The sequence below is a fragment of the Bombus terrestris genome, chromosome 14, assembly GCF_910591885.1.
Source record: "Bombus terrestris chromosome 14, iyBomTerr1.2, whole genome shotgun sequence".
NCBI lineage: Eukaryota > Metazoa > Arthropoda > Insecta > Hymenoptera > Apidae > Bombus > Bombus terrestris.
Window position 1 is genome coordinate 9,883,218 of NC_063282.1, and position 24,059 is coordinate 9,907,276.

At 36.4% G+C, this 24,059-nt stretch overlaps 1 protein-coding gene and 1 long non-coding RNA gene across 2 annotated transcripts in view; one reads left to right on the plus strand and one right to left on the minus strand.

Moving 5' to 3' along the window:
* The window catches only part of LOC100646390 (zwei Ig domain protein zig-8), a 460,535-nt gene that overhangs the window by 67,449 nt on the left and 369,027 nt on the right, over window positions 1-24,059 (plus strand). The window lies entirely within an intron of this gene.
* On the minus strand, window positions 15,502-23,693 carry LOC125386329. The gene is made up of 4 exons (XR_007226377.1): window positions 23,513-23,693; window positions 23,043-23,238; window positions 22,362-22,703; window positions 15,502-16,508 (listed from the first exon to the last, which is right to left on the minus strand). It is a non-coding gene; the product is annotated as an uncharacterized LOC125386329 (long non-coding RNA).

The following is a 24,059-nucleotide window of genomic DNA, read 5'->3' on the forward strand; positions in this document are numbered from 1 at the left end:
AGCGTCGTCTTTATGAACTTGTTGCAGCAGTTAGGTGCGCGTTATATACATGCCGGGGAATTTTCACCCTCTGGGATCGATCGTGATACGCGCGAAAAGCGATTCAATTAGACAGAAAATATCCGTGCATGTTCCGGTTGCCTAAGTATTCCAATGGAACTCGCAAATGCTCCCCGGCTTCGTTACCAGCAAATGCCAAGTAATTTCGCGTCTATACACGTGCGAGAGCAATCGCGTATCGAGGCAAGTTCAACACAATTTCGCGGGAATCCTGGATTTTCGGTGGAATTTTGCGTGAAACTCAACCCACTGACCCTCTCGATTACTGCGCGACTTCTATCCTATTGTTTGAAACACACAATAGTCCTTTCTGCAGCTTTCAAGTTACGTTCATCCGTAATTCGTCTTCGATTTATTTTGTAATCTTCTTTCTCAGGCTTCTGATCCACATTCTAAATATGGGAGATACGTTGATTTCGTCTTTCCGATTGTACCAGTTGTATAATAGTTATTACTAAATTTTATAATAACCATGTAGCAACAAAACGTATTATTAAAGATACGATAGAAACTCGATGAACCGCAAATATGTCGTATTATGTCTTGTATGTAAATTTGATCCAGAACTATAGATTGCTAATTCTCGTAAAGCTCGTAGAATGATCATAAAGGGAAGTTATTTTTGAGTTGCAATCTATCTATAATGTAACATATGTAGCGACACATGAGTCAGAGGACGATGTGAATCGAGAACGACTCATGTTGTTGTTTTACCTTGGGACACTGACACCGTCTTGATGTACCAAACGTAGCGATAAACAAACTCCGGGCAAAACGATGTTGCCGCTACGTGCAACCGTCAACCGAAGTCGAATTTAAACTTTCCGGTACTCTCCCGACCAGTATAAATAAATGAACACGATCGTTAGGACAATCAATGAGTATCGAGCATTCTTATAGCGAATTAATATTGAGCGAACGAAGATTAACCCTATACTGCGAAGAATTTTAAATACATTGACTACACCAAGTATCAACTCATCTCGTCACTGTATATACCAACATGTTTAATCGTCCTCCACACATAATACATATAATAAAACAGTGAAAGTATTGTTACTACTCGTAATCTATGCAGACCAAAAAACTAATTTTTGAAATTTTTGTCTATCTACTTATTTCTTTGTTCGCGTCACGTAAAAGCTACTGAACAGATTTTGATGAGACTCTCTTTGTTGTACCTATAGCTTGGAGTCCGGCGAAGAAAATAGGATATGTTTCATCTCGATCCGTTTTGTAGAAGCTAAGAAATAGCCTGGCATTCGAGTTGTATGCGCTCCTATGTTTGATAGAAGTCTAACAAGGATGCTTATCGTTTACGCCGTATTTGCTTTGAAATCGAATCTTCCTATAATTTAATGTTTTCTACGAACAATAAAAAAATATATATATTAAATAATATATATTAAATAATAAAAAATATGTAGATATGTCATGCACAGAAATTAATCTGCTTCAAACTATTAATAATCTACGCGAACGAAGTCCTGGACGAAGCTATTTGTAGAATATCAAAGAGTAGTAAATAGCAAAAGAGTCGTTCTTTAGGATTTGTATCTTTTTCGCTCTGAATAGCCTGTTGTAAACTCGAGATTTCTGAAAGGTTAATTAGAAATACATGTAACGCTAACAATCGCCGAAGTTCCTGACCTAGGGGAACATCGAAAACTTTCTGAAAAACATAACAACTTACGTCAGTTCAAGTATCGTGCCAGCTTCACCATGAGAAAGCGCGTAAACAGCACACGGAAGAGCAACGTTCAGCAACATGCAGAACGTCTTTTACCTCGGACAGTTCGAGTATATAGACACATTTTAGAGCCGCTGCGGCACTCAAATCGATCGTACATTCTTAGAAACATACTCAAATAAACCAAGTTAAACAGGTCAGTCGTATTCAGTTTCTGTTATTACCTTACTTCTTCGTTAAACTTACCTTCATTAAAGATTGTGTTATTTTGATGCAGTTTACCGCCTTTCAATCATCTCTATCGCAGTGAAGCGTCGCGTCATAGGGAATCACGTACAGCTTGCGATATCGACACGATTGAGACGAGCTTTTAGAAGCCTAGTTAGCTCGGTACCTTTCTGCACCATTCCATTCGCGAAGGCGTGAACACACATCGTCGCATATTATTTATAAAAACATGGAAATTGCGTCAAAGAAGTTTGGGAAAGACCGCGATAAGAAAAGTTCCTGATAGTCCATATCGTTGACATAGCGTTTCGTGATCGTCATGTTTTCCAGTTTAAATGATTACGTTGGGCCAGCGGTATTCGATCACAATTATTGGTACGTAACAGTTATTGGATCTGTGAAGTCTCTCGTGAGGAGGAGCGTCCATTGTTCAATTGTTGACGAAGTAACTCTTCGACGAACAAATTGAGTCTATTTCACAGTAATTATTTCATTTATTTCGCTGCTTTACTTCGATTCGATACCGAGGATGCACGAAAACAATGCAACTGTCGGGGCTAAAATCTCGTTTTATCAATTTGCTAATTTTCTTTCTATAGCTTTTCGTATTATCTAACTTCCTACAATGTATTTGCTCGGTCATAATCTTCGTTTTAACGATAAAAAGGAACCCCATAAACTACGTGTACGCAAGAGAGAGAAAGATTTAGTTCGCAGATATCGCCATGTAATTGACGTGCTTGCACGGATATAAGGTCGGACAAAGGATTGTTCTCGGGTCAGAAAGTTCCTTTTTTCTATTGCATCATTATTAACAGACAACAACTCGCAACGTTCGCTCGAAGGCCACTCCAATTACAGTCGAATACAACAGCCGAATTACTCTTCGTATACTCTCGTACGTAACACGCTCCACATATCTTGAAAGAAGACAAAAGCATAACCCGTCAAAAAAGAAAAAAGAAACACTCAAAAATAGCAGGATTTTCAGCAGCCGCAACTTTGATTCTTCATACAAGATTTTCGTTATCGTATCAGAACAATATTTTAATATCAACTTGACCTCAATTTATTCGCACGTAGCATCGCTTTTCAATTTCCTGGTCAGATAATAAAGAAAAGTGATATTATGAATTTAGTGGTGTAACGACGAGTCTGACAAGTTACACGCCGTATAAAAATTATTAATAAGATCCGCATCTCGTGGGACATCAATGATTCACAATTCTTGGTAAAAGTAAAACTTTCTTATGCAAAGATTAAGGTATCTGAAATTCAGCTACTTTCCTCTAATTAAACGTGATAATGTGAAGGGAGCTCCTCCGTTGTGATTACAAATTTCTCGCCTACGTTTTCTTCTCCTCCGAGCACGAAACTTCCTTTAAACGTATAGTGGAGCCTCCCATATTCGAAAAAATAGACGGTTAAAGATATTCAGATGTTGGAATTTTCGATGATAGGACAATCGCTCTTCTGTATTTATTCTGTACTTAGTATCATAAATTCCACATATTGAAATAGAGATCGAGAAAGTTTTTTGTTTGTTTTAATACTGAAAAATCTCAGATGATTATGGTTGCTCGATTACATAATTATTTTAATATAATTAAATCTATAGAATTACATTCTTTTTATGTTTCAAACTAACGATGCCTTCAGCATCAAAGCAAGAGCAGAATTACTATATTTTTATTCAAGAGTTTTTGTTTAATATTCATATTTATGAAAACGAAATTATTCGATTCTTCCGAGATTCTTGAATCTGAGAAATTCGAATATTCGAATAGTGTGTTCCACGATTGGTTCGGATAATCCAGACTCAATTTTGTTTACAGTGGCTCACGAGAATATTTGAACACTTACTACAGAGAACGTCTATGCACGAGTATATATTTTACATTATACATACCTATTCTATAAAACATTTTGAAATTTCATTAGCACAATAATGAGACATAACTATTGTTATCATATTGGTAAAATTTGAAGCGAATATCATTATACAATGCTAATGAGATTTCAAAATATTCCATAGAGAACACGTACATAATATGTTCGCGAAAGAATAGTTCGAGTATTTTCGTGAGTCGCTGTATTTTTGAATATATCAGACGAATGTGGAATTCATAATAGTTCGTCATCGTGAACGAGGAAGATTACACACGAATGACGCAAAGACACGATGCCAGCTATTATCTGTGCAACACAGAACATGTATTCCGACGTAGAGGATATTATAGAAATTGCAGAAGACCCAAGACTGGTATCGATGTTTGCTGGATGCTTCAGCTGCTTCGCCGGTAGCAAAGATTAATCCTATATGAACGAATATTCGGTGTATCTTTGTTGATACAACGAGGATGTATGTCCGAGCATTGCGTGGAATTCTCGCTCACAGGCTTTCCATCATTTCCTCGGGAAATGTGCACCATCTGCATACACAGGTAACGTTACGTTACGTTTTCAGAGCATGCATTATACTCGTATTGCATGTCGTAGGATACTGATGTTCTGGAACACAAGCTTAAAAGTTAGATTCTGTTTGTAAGAAAACTGGCAGAACACCGAATATTTAATACTTTATTTTTGCACACTTCGTATTTTATTTAGAAAAGATATTCTTCTCGAGGAATGAAAATCGTATCTGCGACCAGGGTAAACCTTATTTGAAGTAAAGATAAAAACTAACAATTTGAAATAATGACTTTCAAATCTGAATGATCGAATTTCATCGAGAATTATCTTGATAAAATTCAACATAGAGAATGTAGGTATTTAACTTCATTTTACATCGAAATCAAATAAATCATCTTTGATTACCTTTCTGTCTTAATTGACGATATTAAATGAAATAACATTTGAGTTATAAACGGTATAAGTGAATTATTTTACAACGTAACGATATTCAGGATATTTCAATCTTTTAATTCTACCTGGAAGAATGCACATTATGTCTTCGTTAAATATCGTATGAGTATTAATAAGCTCATTATTAAGGCGCAAATACATATACTATATAAATAGCTCATAAACAAAAAATTCCATTTTCCAAAGTTTCTTCTTGCAGACCGAGTTTGTAATTCTCACATTTGCTTACTCTGGAATATTCTGTTGGACTGCGATGTTTCCATCTACACCCTACGCTCATCCACGAATGTAGAACAGGTTGTTTCAGGATGACGTTACAGAAATTTCACGTATTTCTCAGAAACAAGCTTGCGAATTGTAACATGTAAAAAAACTGAGCACAGTCAACTCGAAAACGTAATTAGACACTGCCACGCCAAACGTAATAAGCAAGAGGACATAGTACTCTTTCATAAATATATAATCGCAGCGGAAAATGAGCGACATAGTTTTTGCAAATTTCTACTCGTATCGTAAGTCTCTCCGTGTTTACGAACTTGTAACGCGTGGGTGAAAGTATCGCGCGCTCTACGCAATCGAAAGAGAAACTTCCGCTTCCTGAAGCGAGGTTCTCGTTATGTAGACGAGTCAATTACGCACGTTTTTGCTCTTGACACTTCAGGGTTTCTTCAAGCGAGATCGACGTGCACGCACATCTGTTCGAACGATCGGGATGTTGGTATCTAATTATTAATTTGCGTAATTACCGCACCGCGTGACACCGAGCAATTGGTTTTTAATTGAAGCTCGATGACTACCCCCATTTTAATGCAATTCTGATGTCGTGTTTCGGTGGTCGATGAAAATTGGAAGCATATAGACATATGTTGAACTGACGTAGCCAGCCATTCGTATTTTAATTGGTTTTTCTACGCAAATAATTTACGAGCGATAATTTCACGCATCTCGTTGTTTTGTATTTAATATGTTCCTTATTAATAATGATGGTAATCGTGTGTATTATTGTACAAGTATTATTTACATTATCATATTAGTTTACTTTCTCATTTTGTGTTGTAGAATCACAGGAAGACAAATAATGTTTCATTTAAATCCACGTTTCAGCGAACGCGAAATTCAACGTGAAAAATCAATTGTATCATTTTCTCTCACTTTTCCTGCCAACTTACACATACCAGGCAATATACTTGAAATACCGCTACGAAGATAGAAGGTTCTCTGGATTTTTTCCTGCCGATATGTACGCGTCAAACCGCACTTCGACCGACTTGAAAAACTGGTACCGATAATAACGAAACGAGTTTTGAGATAAAACGAGCGAGCAGTATTCAGTTCTATACCACGTTCGGCAGATCCACTCGACGATCCCTCTCCTTTTTTATCCCTTTTCTCTCTTTTTTTTCCTCACTCCATTCCTTTTTTTCTTCTCTTTTGCAGTGTCATGAATCTCAAAAAAAAGTTGAACTATGACTTTTTGTGAACGAGAAATACAGGTACGCGATGATCGTTGCGAAGAAATCCCTCGCAAATGGCCCAGATGTGAAGCTGATAAAACATCGGTGAAAAGCAAAAGCTGACGATCGGTTTCAACGTTTGAAAAATGTGTATCGATACGCAGAATGTTGGATTATTGATAACAAAAACAGACAGACAGTTTTACTACCAAGATCCACAATCAGACAGTTGTACGCTGTGTTTCGAAAGTATTTAAATATTTACCATACGTCACTTTTACTTTACATGTTCGCTGTGTTACACGAAGTACTTTGAAATTTCAATACAGCTGTAACGAGATAATTTTTATTAACGTTTCTATTATTTTCTCTAATATTTTATGTGGACAGACTTTGTGAGATACCGTACATCTCCAATTCCAAATCCTCCCATTCAGTTTACATATTGTATTGTTCAACAACAATCCGCGCGCGTTTAAAAAGCATCGATAGAACTCGTACGTATTATTCGACGATATGGAAAGATACTTGATTCGATACGATTCTCTGAAGTATACTACAGCAAGAGTATTTGGACGCACATAGGGGAAGGTCAGCTGCAGTTGTCGTGGTTGATAACTTCACGTATTCTGTGACTCTGGATTCTCTCCACTTTTCCGGCTGAAAAAAAAGGAACTAGAACTTGTACGTTCCTTTTGTAACTTTTCGAGCGACTGACTTCTTTCTATTCCCTTTCATCCTTTGCTTCCTATCCCTATTTCCGTGAACGCTTCCGTGGACAATTGGCCCCGTATTCTTTTCACGAACAGTGACCATACGACTTACATTCGTGCCACGTTGAAAAAAATATCCAGTTCTGCAATTTTTAGGCTTGTAAACGCTGGATGAGCCGAGTAAGAATGTCTCGGTTGATCTAAATTTCCGCAGAGGAGCTAACACAGAGGAATTCATTTCAGGTTTTTCGTATACCTTTAGCTTTTCAAGTCGGACTGATAAAATGTACGAGTACAGTGGCTGACGAAAGTATTTCAACTTGCAAGCAAATTTACAAAGTAGTTAGTATCGTTGGTAATTATTATTATTATTACTAATTAGTATATAATGATTCAATCGTAGCTTTAATTCAGACAAATAATTTTAGTGTCTTAAGAACATCTCCAGCCTATAATTGATATGAGAACTTCGTAACAATTATTTCGTGTTTCCCTGGAATTTGAGAAACTTTTTAACGATTCAGTTCCGATCGAAATGTACCCAGAGGACACGGCACAGTTAAAACACACTGTTCACTGACTCGTATTGGATAGTTATGAACTGTTTCTATTCAAGCGATCGAGCATCATGAGCTTGTAACTTCCAGTTTGCATTAATGTTCATAGCGAGCTGTGATGCATGTCATTCATTCGACATCACTTTCACGAGCCATTCGATAAAACCGGACACGATAATTCTGGCACGGCAAGCGTTTCATCGTGCTATTGGCGTTAATTTGTATGCCCGATAAGCGTGGAAATTGCAGCGACGTCTGAATGCTTGATTTTCGTTCGACCAAGGTGGTAGTTGTTTTCGACGAGTCACTCACATCAGTTGAATAGATTTTGCTCCTGCTTTCACGACTGTTCTTCATCGAAGTTTGGTACCCTTTCATTCAACTGAGCCATTAAGAGTTGGCTAATACCATGATTTAACTCAATGTCTTTTGTGCGACTCATGGTTTTCAAGGAAACGCCCGCCAAGTCATTATTCTCGTGAAAATAAATTTTGTTTCAAGTTTCAGGTTATCGTCTATGAAAAATATAATATCCAATATAATTAAATCGTAAATGTAAATTCATATTTTTGTGTACGCAATAGAAGAAATAAAGTGGCTACGAAATCGAAAGTTAGCTTGTTAATGAAAGTCGCTGTTCAGAGTTAATGGTGTGCTTGATAATTCTGTTGCCATAGAATTTCGACTGCATTCGACGATTTAGTACGCCGATCTCGGGACGATAACGCAAGAAGATCAAAGGGTAAAAGCTATACGTATCTATAATAAATGGTATCATTAATGGAGCCCAGTCGCCATAAGATCAGCGCGAAATATCCTCCAGCCATCATCTATAATAGTCTCGCGTGTGCCGACGAGTTCACGCTCGGATATATCCGAAAATCGCGATTATTTTTTGTCAGGAATATTTTAAACGGGACCAGAGAAAATTACTAAAAAATGAAACCACCGATATTGACTAAAATATTCATTACTGATTGTAGGAAATTCGGTAATGAATATTTCAATTTCAGAAAAATTCTCGCCTAACTCGACTAACGATAAGATTCGTTAAACCTCAGATAATTATCGCCGCTGATTATGGAACGTGATAGTTATCAACGTTGGTTACAGAACGTTATATTACCGTTAAATAATAACTATGCAACGATGAATAATATGTAGATAGCGAATTTTGTGTAAAGCGTTAGAAATAAGCTTCGTGAATCATTTTCTTGGGAAATATCGAAGATAACGAGGAAATTCTTGGTTGACATCGCAGAGAGATAAGGGAAATGCAGCAGCAGCCCCTTGAGATGGGATCATGTTACACATGTCACAATAAATAAGTTCTAAAACATCAAAGAGCCTTATTGCCGTATCGAAGTATTTCCAAAAGCTTAAATAATTTATTTCATGCAATATTGGAGCGATAACTGAGCAATTAAATCGTTCGCATAATTATAAATAGCGTCGATAAATATTGTAAATTAAACGAATCTCTTATTATCGCCTTATCTTCTATAAATATATATATCCATTGAAATATCCGTTTTGCGTGTTTCCATCATCAAACTAATTCCAAACGAAGGAGAATTGTCTAACGCCCATTAACTCCAAAAACGTTCGGGATGATAGATGTTATCGTGACAAGTAGCGTGCCATTCTGTAGTACCCTGGGAGACATCACTAACTGTTACTACTGTAAATGAAATATGCCAGACAAGCAGAACATTCCGCCATTCATTTGTTCGTCGAACGGAACGATAATAGCGAAGATATATTGCCCTGTAAACGATACATAATTCCTATGTTTATAATTCTATGTTTCTATAGAAATCTGTCTTTCTACATGAATGTTATCATCGAAAGAGTAGAAAATTTATTGTTAGAAAATTTAGATCTCATGTGAAAAAGTTATAAATTAATGATAACTTTATTATAACATAATAATTTATAATATAAATTCTCTTTCCTAAAATGCTGCTCACACAAATACCAATAAATAAGATAGTTGCCTAATCTACTTTTCATCAAATACTAAATATATTGAAAACTCATTTAAAGAGGATCGTCCACGGTGCTCTGGTCGTAAGATTCTCGCAAACAATGTTTTCGCAGAAATAATCCAACGTTTAGAATGAACTCAGTTCAGCTGGTTGCGAATGGAACAAAAGCTGGTGAGATTATTCTCTTCCTGTGGGATACTTGAAGCACAAGAAACCGAATAGAATTCGCGCGATCGATCAGAAAACAATTTACATGGACGTGTCCGCCTCACCACATACGTCTAGGTCCGCAGCTGTTACAGAAAGAAGGATGTGCTTAAGACGTCACGATTCAGCTGGGAAATTCTTCCTTTTATTCCCCTCTTGCGTGGTCACCTTTGAAGCGACCTTACATCGCTCTCGTTGCACGCCTCGTTCGGGAGTTTAATGCATTTCGAATTTCCTCCTCCTTCCAGGCGACGTAGCCTTTCAAAGAGCAGGACTATCGTCTTTCTGGGACTCGGCACTCATCGTGATTGTCCGACAGTACTGCGATCATTTAAAAAGATTGTACGAATTCCGTGCTCGGACAGTGTCAACTAAAGATCAACTAAAGATATTTAACGTGGAACTTGCTAATGAGATAATTATTGCATATTATCAGTAAATATTTTGTTACATATTTTCTATCGAAAAAGCGCGTTATTTTACGATTCTCGTTATAATTTAACACTACGCCAATAGTACCGAAGTAGTGTCGGACAGTAACTAGCCAGCCAGTAGATATAACGTCTACAGATGTCTTTGAAAGTGGAGTTCTATGAAGACATAATGACATCGAGCAACTGAGAGGAGACATTCTTCAAACTAAAGGTTATCCAAGCACTTTTCTTGGTACTTTATAAATGCATCAAAAGAAGGTAAAGCTTATGTAACATCTTCTAACAAAGGAGAAGTGGAAGTGACTCGTTTAAAAAGCAATGTGGGCTCATATCAGATAAGGTCAAAACCGCAGTTCTTCAGAAACGTATTCTTTCCAAGATACCCTTACAAAATGTTGCACAAGGATTCTCTACAATGGCGAAATAGCGATCTTTTTAAAAATTAAATTTTTTAATCATATAAATTGCTTTTTAGTTCTAGTTCGAATTGCTTTTGGTTCGATTTCGTTGGAATTCAAGTAATTTCTCCACGATAGCAGACAAAAGAAAATTTTTAATTGAAATTTTTGTATGCGAGTAACTTTTGATTTTACCTACACATTTTTTATCTTGATAATAGTTATCTAATTTACAATTTACAATTACATTTTATATAAATACATTTTACAATTTCACCTTTTTTTGTATCACTGATCTTTCAAATTTTCTTTTGTCCGCCATTGTGTACAGGATTGCTCAATTTCATTGTCGAACTTGGATTTTTACGTATAAAAGGAGAACGCATTTTGTACGCACGGAAAAACTGAAAAGCAGTTATTGAAATTTCGAATGATGTTTAGTTTGTGGAAAACTAAATAGATGAATGAAAACGTGTACTAAATTTATTTATCTACTTAACTTTTCTTACGGTACAGAAAATCAAGATCAATTTCTACCGAAGCATCTAAACACGTTCAAAGAAACCAACATCAAACACGGCGTTTCGTAACTTTGCACCTTCGACAAGTAAACTTCGAAAGTCTCAACCGTTGCTGCAAGGTTGGCACTACCATCAAAGGTATCACACACACGCAGAAACACAGGCTGGAAACAGAGCGATGTGTTCGGCTGTTAAATACGTCCGTCCTCTACAGAATTGCACGACATCCTGAAGACGTTGAATAAATTATGAAGCATTATCCTTCGTAATACCGCAGCGATAGCGTGACGCGACGATGTTCTCGATGTACTGCATGTTAACTTAATGAAATACAGCTGATTCCTCTAAAGGAAATAGCTTCGTATCGATCGCATTTGAAGATGATCAATAAATGCAGGAAATCTGTACAAAACAATATATTTCAGTTTCTAGGCTTGTGGTTTTTTATTTCATAAAAATGATCGTGTAATCAAAAATCGTACTTATTAACTCTGCACGATTTCCCAATTTTTCTGCATTTTAATATCAATATAAACTTGCATCCAATTAATATATAAACACTATAATAAATACACCAACGCGTGAATACTTTTTGTAGCCATTGTAATTATTTCTCGTATCATAGACTTCAGGACAGGAAATACATATTTACCCGTGCGTTGTTGTAAGAACGACGAATCTCAACAATTTATATCTTCCAGAGTATCCTTACGACATATGGGCTCAATAGCTAAATCTTCCCTGGGGTTGAAATCTTGCCTTCTTTTCCATGTGAAACGTTAAAGCTGCAAGTTCACCGCCGCTCAGCGAAATATAGCAGAAAGAGGAAACTTAGAAAATAAGGCGTCTGATAAAAAGGAGCACTTTGAACGCGATCGAAAAGCATCCTAACGAAAGTTCGCGTCATCGAATTTCTTCGTCGAAAATTTCTTCTCTCGATGGAGCTAATTAGCGGATCGTGTTTCCTATATTTATAACTGAACCGATGTAGTACTTGGCGGAGCGACGATCTTCGTAGCAGCTCGTATATCATTGCGGCCTGAATGCGCCGATAGCTCGTCGAGTATCATGGAGATGAGACGCGGAAGGAGAGAGAGAGAGAGAGATAGAGAGAGAGGGCTATATATCCGCAAATTATTGAGCCGGTTGGTTGGCTTTCGAGTCGTATGGCTTGATTGAACTCGGCAGCAACGCACACGAGATCGTTAGACGATGACCTGAGTATCGATTCTGCCTCGCGATCGAGCCTACAGTGTCGCGTATTGTCGCGTACACCGACTGGTCTCTCCATCTCTCTCTCTTTCTCTCTCTCGTATCACGCGGCTAACACCGTGACACATCGTTCTCTTGCTCGTTCTCGAGAAACGCGACCAGGTAAATAGTAGGGAGCCTCGACGTGTCGAAGTTACCTCACTGGTGTTAATCACGATTGATAATTGTGTTCTGGGACGCGTATAACTTTCGTTATCATACGAGTGTCTGATCGAGAGACTGGTAACCAGACTGTGGATTTTGCTGTAAATTTATATTTTCGAGAATATTCTTAAAAAGAAGTAGAACCTTAATGGAGAATCGTTTGGTTTGATCAACTAATGAGTTGGGTCTATCTGCAAGAGACGCGGAGAGATCATCGTGCAATCGATCACTGTGCATTCTCCTCGCACGAACAGCGGAGGGATACCGATTACTATACTACGAAACCACGACGAAGCTATCGCAGAACACACGAGGAAGGATAAGCAGTTTGCGGAACCGTGCGTTTACCTGTAGCGAGACCACGAAGGTGCTGTTTAAACGTTCTGCTCGACGACGATTGTAGATCTACAACGATGGATCGAAGCACAAGTAGAAGAATTAATAGAGCATTAAATTGTGAATTGATGAAAAAATGGTCCATCTGTGAAATATATTGTAACTCAAGTTCTTACGCTTAAGACAAAAAAGACAGTGCAGAATAATTCCAGAAATGGACGAGATAGATCGTGAAGAAAATTTTGAAATTCAACTCAAACTGCTATTACTATAACGTATCATAGCAAAGCTCAACATCTTCGTTGATTAATTTCCATTCGTAACAGGAAACTTCTTTATTATGAAAATCTATATTATGAAATATAATAGAAATGTGTCTTCTTCTATATTATGAAATTAAATACTAAACTCGGATAATACGCGTAAGAGTAAATCATGATATTTCTAGGTAAATGCATCTAATATTAATGCGAATCTGAAAATTTAATGCTGACCTATTAACAAAACGCAAGTCATATCAGCATAAATATGAAAATATTGAAATGTGATGAATATTAAAATATCTTTGTCTGCGAATAGAAAGTTCTTCGAATCTTTTAAAGCTTAAGATTTTATTTGATAGTGTAGCACCATAATCCCCGTAAGCAGTTCGTAAGTAAATGAAAGTTATATTGAAAAGACGACGTTTTGAGATGTCTAAAAGTACGTTGAACAGACTATGCACATTTCAACAGTATCGTAACTGATAAAATATATAAGAAATATTATCGCATTTAATATTTGATAAGAGGAGGAAAAGAAATTTCAATGCAAAAGATATTATAAATAAATCAAACACCTTGAAATATTTAAAAAACGTTAATAGTAATGTTTAAATTAATATAATTGTTAATTACTTGAATTAATAGTATAGCGATTAACAATAGATACTGTTAATAATAAAATTACATTAACAACATCAATTCAAAGAATCTGCCTTTTTCTCATTCGGTTTTATCGCTTTCTTTTCGTTCGTTCTACGCTATCCGTGCGATTCATTGTAAAATTGATAATGCGCCATGTCACGCGATTATCACATAAAACGAGCACAGCTGTATACCCGAAGCAATCACGGAAACGCGAGAAACATGATGATTCAGGAAGTGCTTTATGATACGTTTGTCGGCGATATCGATCGATATATTTCTACAGGCATGTATCAATGAAACCATATTGTGTTTTCGTCGCGTGCATTAGGTCGCAAGCTGACCACTTCGAGATACGCGATGTATAGTCCGCTAAAAGGATTTGACAAGATATAGAGAGACGAATACAGAGGTGAATTCTGCTTATCTGGTATCATCCTACTGTAGTTAGATCAATGGTACAACACACAGTATCTGACACTATTAACAGTGAATATACTATTGGCAACACGATGATTGACACGTTTAACCTAGCCCATTTTCATCAGTCTAAAATTGGAAGCTAAACGATACTGTCAATCATGGATTATTCGGAATGAATTATTCCATAGCACTGATTCTTATGATTTTTATAACCATGAGCAACGATAGTAGTTATCTGAAAATTGTATTCACAGAATATCGTGTCGAAATTATTTTGATTAAACGTGTATGATAATTTTCATAAAATACACGACAATTAAAACATGACCTTCGAGTATGTTCCATTTGTAAATTTACATCGGTGATAATACGAGAATAATTTTGCATTCAGTAAGTGAAACGTTTTCTTCTAACGAATTGTTGTTAAACAACACGCGTCTTTTCTATTTTCGATTTTAATGCTATTTTCTGAAACACTTCAAAGAGATAAACCTATCACTCAACTATAAAATTCTGCCACTGCTCCTTGGTCCATAACAAAACAATTTACAACATCCGAAACTTTTCGTTTACGTAATCTTCTTCATGAAACTTTAATTAATTTGTACGAAAGTTAAATTAAGTTCAATGCTTCTTTACACCTGACTTGAGAAAAAATACCGATACAAAGCACAAGGAATGATCTGATATATGTTACTATAAGTATTGTGTAGAATCTTATTAAAAACAAGCAAGTAATACTTTTAAAGCGTATGAGAGTAAAACTTTTAAACAGATCAAATGAAACCAACGTAACGACTGAAAATTTCGCAATTAGTCCAACAGGCATAGAATTAATGTTGGTCCAATCATCTGCCATAAAATCCTTTTTAATCAAAAGTCTAGCAAATCCTGGATTAAATATTTTATTGAAGCTAGAAACGTGTTGCAGCCACGAATGAATCGAACTGGAACTTACGTGATTTTCAATGATATTTGTGGAATTTAAAGCGTACTACTCAATTTTCTATGAAATTTGACTAGTTCCCGCGTAAAGTTGCGCTTTTCGTATGTTTCTTTGAACGAGATAATTTAATCATATAAGGATTTATCGTATTTTGCAAATTCCAATATCTGTTTAAAATGCCTAAACACTTCTTTTATCAACATTTTTCCTGAATTATATTTGTGCAAATTGATATTTTTACAAAGATTTTGATATTCTTTGTACTTTTGCATTCGCGTTCGTCTTCGTCCATTGCTACACAGTTGCGCTTGATCAAATTCATTGAATAGCACAAAATTGAACAAATGTAGTCAAATATCAATGAGTGTGCGAATTTTATTAATCAAAATCAACGATACACGTGGCACGGTATCGAAAAATCAGCGATGTAAGAAACGGAGCAGAATTTTCCACGAGATCTGGTATTATCTTCTTTTATCGTAGTCAATCGGCAGCGTCAGATTGCGGGATTGAAATCAAACCTGGCCCAGCAGCTTCCCTTTCAATAAATCAACCAATACCGGAACATCTGGCCTTCTGAAACTTCTCCCTTCCTTCCTGGTCCTTTGAACCGGAATGAAAACCTCTTGGAAGAAAGGGAGCGAAGCTTTCAGTCTGTTTAGGTACGCAGAAGCAATCATCTATCCCTGAGGCATAGAAAAGGGATCATTAAGCGTTTCTCGAGAATTTAGCGATCATTTGCTCGCTCGTTCTTTAATACTTCGTTACACACTCGAACGAAAGGTAATTAGCTGGCCATGCAGCGCAACCCCTGGGTCTTGACTTCGCTTCATCCCTCCCGTTTCGCCTCCTGCACCAGCCACTTCTTCATCCGTGGCCTCGTTTCCCGGAAACATTAGAATTAGCCGTGAAATTAGCATATTCAAAGTTTTGCAGTTTAACGGACGACTTGTACGCGCTCCAGACGAGCAACCTCTTGCCGGCGGTTGCACCGGATGTCTTAAAGCAGCTTCTGGTGCAAACAATGTAGTCACGTTGTCTTTCGGATGGAAAAACGTCTCTGTTCGGGCTAATTATCGCAGGTGGTAGAAAGGGATATACAGCGGATATCCGGGTTAACGAAGAGACGTGAACGGGCAACTTCTAACCTCCGTTTCCCTCACCGCCGCCTTTTCGCTAAGAATTCCTCCTTTTGGCGCGATTCTGCTCAGCGAAATTCTTTGGAATTGTGCCGCTTTCACGAAGCAACTGGCTGAATTGCCCTTGTAACCGAGTTTCCAGTTTGCCTCTCGATTTCGAAATTCAATACTTTCCCGCTCTTCACTGCCGTTTTCTACGACCTGTTGACTATATTTCCAGCATTTCTGAAAAATATAAAACAGCAATTATATCTAATGAATGTGTATATAGACATGTATATATATGCCTAGATATTTTTCCAAAATTATTTATACCATTTAGCGGTTATTGTTGTAACCAATTGAGGTCTGAAGTTTACTTATGCAAAGATCTTGTTTGCTTGGACGTGGCTCTTTGTTAAACGTGACGTTATAATACCGTGCATTCAAACAACGGACAACAAGTAGCGAGTCTCATAGCGTGACTATCGTTACGAAATTTCTTGCAATGAAAAGCGTTATACCTCTAAATACGCCTAAATGTATGTTTTGTATTACTCATTCTCGTTTGTTATTCCTTTACTTTTTAAACGCCTACAAAAATTTCAAATCACGAGTATTTTGATTTTCCTGTCTCGTAGTAAAATGTCAATATTGATTGCCTTATTTATATTCCATTGTTAAATACAGCTATTTTTATATTTTGTTACAATCATCCCTACTATAGTAATGGTAGATTTCCTAATATATTCTGTTCACCGAATCGTCAACTCGTCGCGAAAATCGAAACAGTCAGCAAATCGATACAACGGTACATGATTTTTCGCTCAACTTGAGAAAAATATTTATTTAGTTTTCCAATGCATTAATTTGCACGGATAAATGGCTGTATGCTTACAGAAAGAGTCATATCCTGTGGCCGTTGTTGCTATCGATTGGGAATATTCAAAAGAACAATAAAATCGGAGAAATTAAATACGAATTCACCGCTCAAATTGTGTTTCTAGAGAAAAATACTTGTTTACCTCGAATTCCATTCGTAATTTACACACAGAATTTGTTACGAAATTATGCGTAAAAACTCTTGCTCCAGGAAGCGTTGTACATCAAATTGAAATGATTTTTGTACAAATAATTTTAATCTGGTGCTGCAATTGAGAAAAATAGTTTATACAGTTGCACACCATTAAAAATATAAAAACTTCAATCGAAATAGATTGAGTCAACAATTTTTTCTTCGTCGCAATTTACGTATTTCTGTTTTTAGCGAAATGTTATAAGGTGAAATCGATCTGTTACTAACGATTACAAATTTTATAATCTTCCGATATTGGAAGTCATTGAAATTGGATTCCTATTTAACAAGGTTACGCTAAAGCCGAATTTCATCGCCTGGTCTTCCGCTTCATCGAGATTTTTCCCATCAAGATGGTTCCCTGTCATTAATTAAACGCCACTTGAGAAGGAGAAAAGCTTTTCCCTTCCCAAGAAGCAAAAGTTGGAGGATTATTTACTTCGACCACCACTCCCCAATAATGTCCCTACACCGTGGGCTTCGGCTGCCAATCATGAGAACTTGCTAAATTACCTGTGTTCCGTTCAGCCATCGAATTTATTTCGTCGATACAATAATGACAAAACTTTTTTACTCATGGCTGTGTGTGATTGAAATATCTAGCAGAAGGAATTTTTGTAGCTTCGAGTAACTCGCAAGATATACAGACTAGACTTGCAACTTTCTGTTTAATCTTTTTTAACTCTAGCTGAGAGAGAGAAAAAGGTATAAATGGATATTAACCGATCGAGGATCAACATTCCGTTAACGTAATAACTCATCCGTGATCTTTTTCAGTTCATCTACACGTTATTGGATTCCATTTTTTAACGTCGCGTTTATGAAAGAGAATGCCGAGGATTTGTTTAATATTTTCCGTCTTACTTTCTTCTGTCTATTTAATTTTACAGTGTTACGAAGTTTGAAGAAACTGCAGAATTTATGTACGTCAATATGCTAAATTATTCATCTTTCTTAAATTATGGAAATTATTCTTGTGCTGGAAGAAATGATAATTAATTTATAACGGACTGTGTATTAGCGAAACACGAGTAGACAGCAGTAGCTAACGTTTTTTTCAATTAATTAGATTTTCGACGAAACCATGCATATTTACGCGCGGCTGCAGCAAAGTTTTGTAGTCGGGTATGCAAAATTCAAGAGAACGCCCAGGAGTCATATCTATTTCATCGACAGGTTTCAAGCTCGTGCTGGAATTTATAGCAGCGTTGAAGCTATCGCCGGTACGGAATTGGTAAAAAAGATATTTATATTAACGGCGTAAAGTTTACTGCTTATTATCCTTGAAAAACATGTGATCGATCGTATGCAAAAGGATATTATTTACGTTCGAAAAGGAGAATATTAATCTGATAAGGGAAGCATCGAAGTATCATTTTCAATGGAAGGTACAGCGTATGCAAAGCAGTTTTGTTAAATCGAATATTTTTTCCAATGCAACAAACATTTATTCGGATTATTTCGTGCTGTCATCGTTTCGTAGAGGATCCTTCTACATGGACTGCAAAAACTAGCTATAAAAATGGCTACAAAAAATATTTGCACGTGCCATTATTTTCCAATCAAACGTTTGCTCGCCAGTATGTTTCATTCTTGCGGTATCAATTTTTTGCAATCATGTGACATCATATCGCAAAGGAGAAGATATTTGGAAAAAAAGAAAAACAAAGAAAACTGTACTTAGAGTTAACTATTCCTTTTATCCAAGTATCGTGCAATTAATTCGTACTAAAGTGAAAACAAAGCTGCACTCGCTGTGGATACGTAGTTAGTGAAAGCCCGAGGCTAAGGAAAACGAAAGAAGGAATTGTATCAAGAGCAAGCACGTCTAGAAAGGCGAGCCCGAGAAACAGGGAGCAGATTCGTTTGCCTGGATCTACAAATCTCAGTTTGGTTCAATCTTCCTTCGCGCTAACTGGACGCTGACAACGAAACGATCGTCAGAGTTACAATGGATTTCACAGCGCTTTATAATCGAACGGAGGTAATCGCCACCTCCATTCCAAGTGCAATTACTGGCCACTGTTCGAGCGTCTCCAAAGCCTGCAATTAAACTTTATCTTTAATCGATGTAACCCTGGGATAATGATCCTTTACAGATTTCGTCCAGCTTTGTAAGTTAAACTCAAGGAATCGGGATATTAATTATCAATTAGAATGTTCGAATGTGAAGCCAGATTTCGTGGATGCGATAGTAAAACGTCAGCGAAGAAATACCATTCATGCAGAAGGAAGGTGTCAAATATGATCGTGAAACATTGGAAAATTTGAAACACGCGAAAATACGAATTTGAAAAACTCGACAGAGGTCTGTTCCCTCTCTGTTCGATGGTTTAATTTATATTAGCTCCATTTATGCGAACATACAGTCCCTTCTACAGAGAAATCGTGAGAGAAAAAATTCTATTGAAAAGTTTTATTCCGATTTTCCATTTCCTGCCCTTTGAACTTCCTGTTTCGTATGTAAATTAAAAATGTATTTAAAAAGAGGAAGAGAAGTGAACGGTAGGGCACAGTCTTTATCGAATAATAATTCTCGTTTTATTTGAAAGAAGTCTTTATGAAAGTAAATGAATGAATGAACATTTTTTAAACACTATATTTTCCGTGATTCTGTATTTATTTCACTCTCTCGAGCGAATTAATTGCTTACTTAATATGTATTAAATCTTCTTTTCGTGTTTATGTTTTTAATTACTACTTAACGAGTTTCTCGCTTCCTGTGTTCCGAAGAAGATCGCGACTCACTCCCCTAAAACGTGCAATGAATTTTTAAATAGTCTCCTTTTAGATTCTCGAAACTATACATGCATGTTTCTTTGCTTTTGTATAACACGTAACTAGACTGCGGATTTTTATGCGTTTGTAAAAAATTTGAAATTGCAAAATTGTACGGAACACATGGAACGCGGAAAAATGTATAAAATATCCAGAGTATAGTGCTATAATTTTTTACCAAGGGTCTAGCCTTTTTCACTCTTTAAAATACGAACGTGCGTGAAACTCCGCGGTCTACATATAACGTTTCACACTTTATCAATACACGTTTTTCGTTACAAAATTTATACTTAATAATTAAATATTCCAAATCGAATAAAAAAGAGGGGAGATAGGGGACACGAGTGGAAAGAATGGAAGAAATGAAATGAAAATATAGCTGACAATCGAATATTTTGCATCGTTTAACTCGAACCACGTCCAGCGCTTCGCAAAGCAGAAAACAATCCGTAGACTCTGTGCAACGTAGCGAATATAACGTACACGGTGTTTTACACATTTCGCCAATAGCAACGGTTCCGTTGTAATTAAACGACGGTTCTTCGTAATTGAACGACAATGAATAATGCCACGTGGAATAGAGCAACGTGTCTTTGTGGTAATGACGCTAGTCCGCAGCCGAGGATCGCGTGTAATAAGTTAATTGCACTAATTACTCGTAACTCGACTTGAAATTGCTTCGATGTAATAACGAAATTTTCTACGATGAACCCGCAAACTTGCGTGGCACGCTTGCACTTCGTTGAATAAATTTGCTGACCGTTAATTTCAATGTTTTCGGAGTTAGCGTTAAACAAATTTGATATTTGATCAAACAATATTGTTGACTAGTCCACCGCATTTTCTTTGAGTGTCTCTCTTGTTCGTTGCGAGGCATTACAATTTAATTAGAATTACGAGGCATCGTAATTTAGTTATTGACGATAAAAAGGCAAACGTTTCATTAATTACCTAGAAAGATTATTTAATTAATTATATAGACCGTGTCGTATTAAATCGTAAAATGTATAAAATGTCACTTCTTCAAATGAGACTTCTTCTCGTTGTGATTTGTTTTATTTGGAGAACGCTCACTGCGAGTATAATTTAAGATAAATGTAATTATGCTTTCTTGCTGTATCGCGGAATACAAGATGAAAGTTGAGTTATTTTTGGGAAAAGCAGGTAGAACGACGCGACCTAAGAAACGTAATACGAAGACGAGAATATTTTCTTTCAAATTTGGTATTACTAACGATGCTTAGAAGTACATGGTCAACACTCAAACGGGAGGAGAAACTTATGGTATATCGCCAGAGGCTTTCTTTTCAGCTCGACAAAAAGTTAAAATTTACTGTTTCTTTTCGCATTGTTTCGCGAACTATCCAGTTTAAAAGAAACTGCAAGAAACTTTGGACATAAACGGGAATCTCAGAATTAAGTCGATAATTGATAAAGTTACATAACGTATCAATCAATAAATTTCTATAGTTAACAACTCCTAATTAAATTTGCAAAGTGTTTCGTGGAATTCAAATTTCTTTAATACCTCGATGTTGCGAAGAATTTTCGTTTCATGATTTATCTTATTTGGAAATCGACGACAGCTCTCTTGGAAAATATCGATTTTAAAATTATTGTCTACGCTATTTTAGGTATTATACCAGCGGTTTCCAATCTTTATGCTACTACGTCTCCACGAAAAAAAATTTTTTTGCACCTCCCTATCTTTTATTTTTTTAATAAATATAATAATATAGATACATTTTAAATAATAACTTTATTACAAAAAAAAAAAAAAAAAAAACTGGAAACTACAATTTACAGAATAATAACAAGGCTGTAACATATACGTAGGTTACGATTTGAAGTTCTATTTATTGGTAGATATTGTGGTATGGAAATTAATATTTTATTAAAAAATTTTGACGCCTCCCAGATTGGAACCCGTTGAGTTACAATATCGATTTTGATGTAAATAATTTCAAGAAAACTTCATAATCTGATTTAATGAAGAGGGAGCTTTGGTAATACCCAATTGGTTGATAGGATATCGTACTTGCCTATTTTAAAATTGCTCTTATGCGAGGAGCACATATACACGTCTTTGCGTAGCAAACATATATTTTTTAAGTAAAAAAATCTCGTGCCATGATTCTGGTTAAGGAGCATGAAAAACAAAAAAGAAACGCAAAGAAAAACAAAGAAAAGGCGGTTTGAGACGGAAGGCAAAGGGTAAGAGAGGGAGAGAGAAATTTATCACGTACAGATGTCTGCGAAGATACATCAGGATAATGAGATCCGTGCTCTTTTCTCTGCCATAAACTTGTAAAAAAACTCGACGCTGTAACAATGTCCCCTGGTCCACGAGTGATCCATCCTCGTTCCTTTTTACGATGGATTCGAAGAGGCTCGGTGTCGGTAGGTAACGAGTGACAGTAGTTCCTTACGGCAGCGCTCAGGTTCAAGAACTTCGTGTGAGAAACGTCGTCGCCGACCTTGCAGCAGACTGTCCAGCGTTCACTAACGTTTCCGCATTTTTACGAGTGTCTACTGTCGACCAGATTGCGATCGATTGCACGTTGACGGAGGAATTCACGACCCTAAGCCTGTGTGAGAAAACCAGAAAATACTGGAATCTCTTTGTACCACTGAACTAAATTTAGTTAGCAAAAGTTTGAAAGCCAGAGGTTGCAAGTTATCGATGTTGATAGAAATCAATGAATATTAAATTTAATAACAAGTTAGGTTTAATATCAAATAACCTGTTTAATAACAGGTGACAAGCTTAGTGATAAGACGAGTGAAGATAAGCTCACGTCACAAGCTCTCACAAGTAGAATTATTAAAGTGCGAATACGTAACGACGAGACTGATCTAAAATAATTATAGCCGAGGATAATGTAACATTATATTTGTTATGAGTATAACATATCATATAATCTTACCAATTATTTGTGAATTGTTGATTAATTGTTATCACAGGATACACGTGCTAATACATGTGATACACAACGTGCATGTGTTTATATTGATATGTCATTGTAATTGAATACATGGACCATATCTGATCAGAAGTTCTTTGATTAGTAAAAAGCACAAAGATGAATAGATTACGGTTGAAAAACTGATTCTTTTAAAAGCCTGAAATAATGGGAGAAAATAGAGAAAATGTATTACTTTCGAAAAAACTATGTGCTAATTTAATACATACTATTAGTAAATTATATATATATATATACAAGAAAGTTCAGCTTTTTTGGATAACTTTAATTTAACTTAAGCGTTTGAATTAACCCAACTCCCAATTAGTGAATTTTACAATCAATTCGTGAAGGACTTATTGGGAAAATAACCTATTCTCGAGTTAATCCATCTTACAATGGACGTTTTCTTAAATAGGTGATATCTCCCTTACCTGAGAATGTCTGCTTCTCGAGTTCAGATATTTCAAACGTTGTCTTCAAGAGGACCTATCGTCCAGTTAAAAATATCTGTCGTGCATCGATGCAGGAATTTATAAACCAAGCTTATCGCGATGCGAGCGATGCGACGACGTTTTTCCCCAACCTCTGTACTTTAACTGACTGATGTCGCTTCAAGCCATGTGCATTCTGTAAACTTTCGTTGATTGGCGCGCTTCTAGCTCGGTTTAAGCGTATAAAAGCGGTACAGAAGAAGGCATTTATGCGTATATTATACTTAACTCAGGTTATCGATTTTCTAACTCACTGGAAACTAAACACAAACAAGCATAAAGCAGAGACAATAATGCTCTGTAGAAAAAATACCCAACCACCATTAACCGTCCAAAACCAGTCGATCAACTGATCACGCATCAAATATTTAGGTACTGTACCGGGTTATAAAATCACACGGAGACTTACGATTTAGGATCGTCTGAACGAAACTGCAAAAACTATACACATTCCTATATCCTACTAATCGTAAAGGGTAACTCCTCT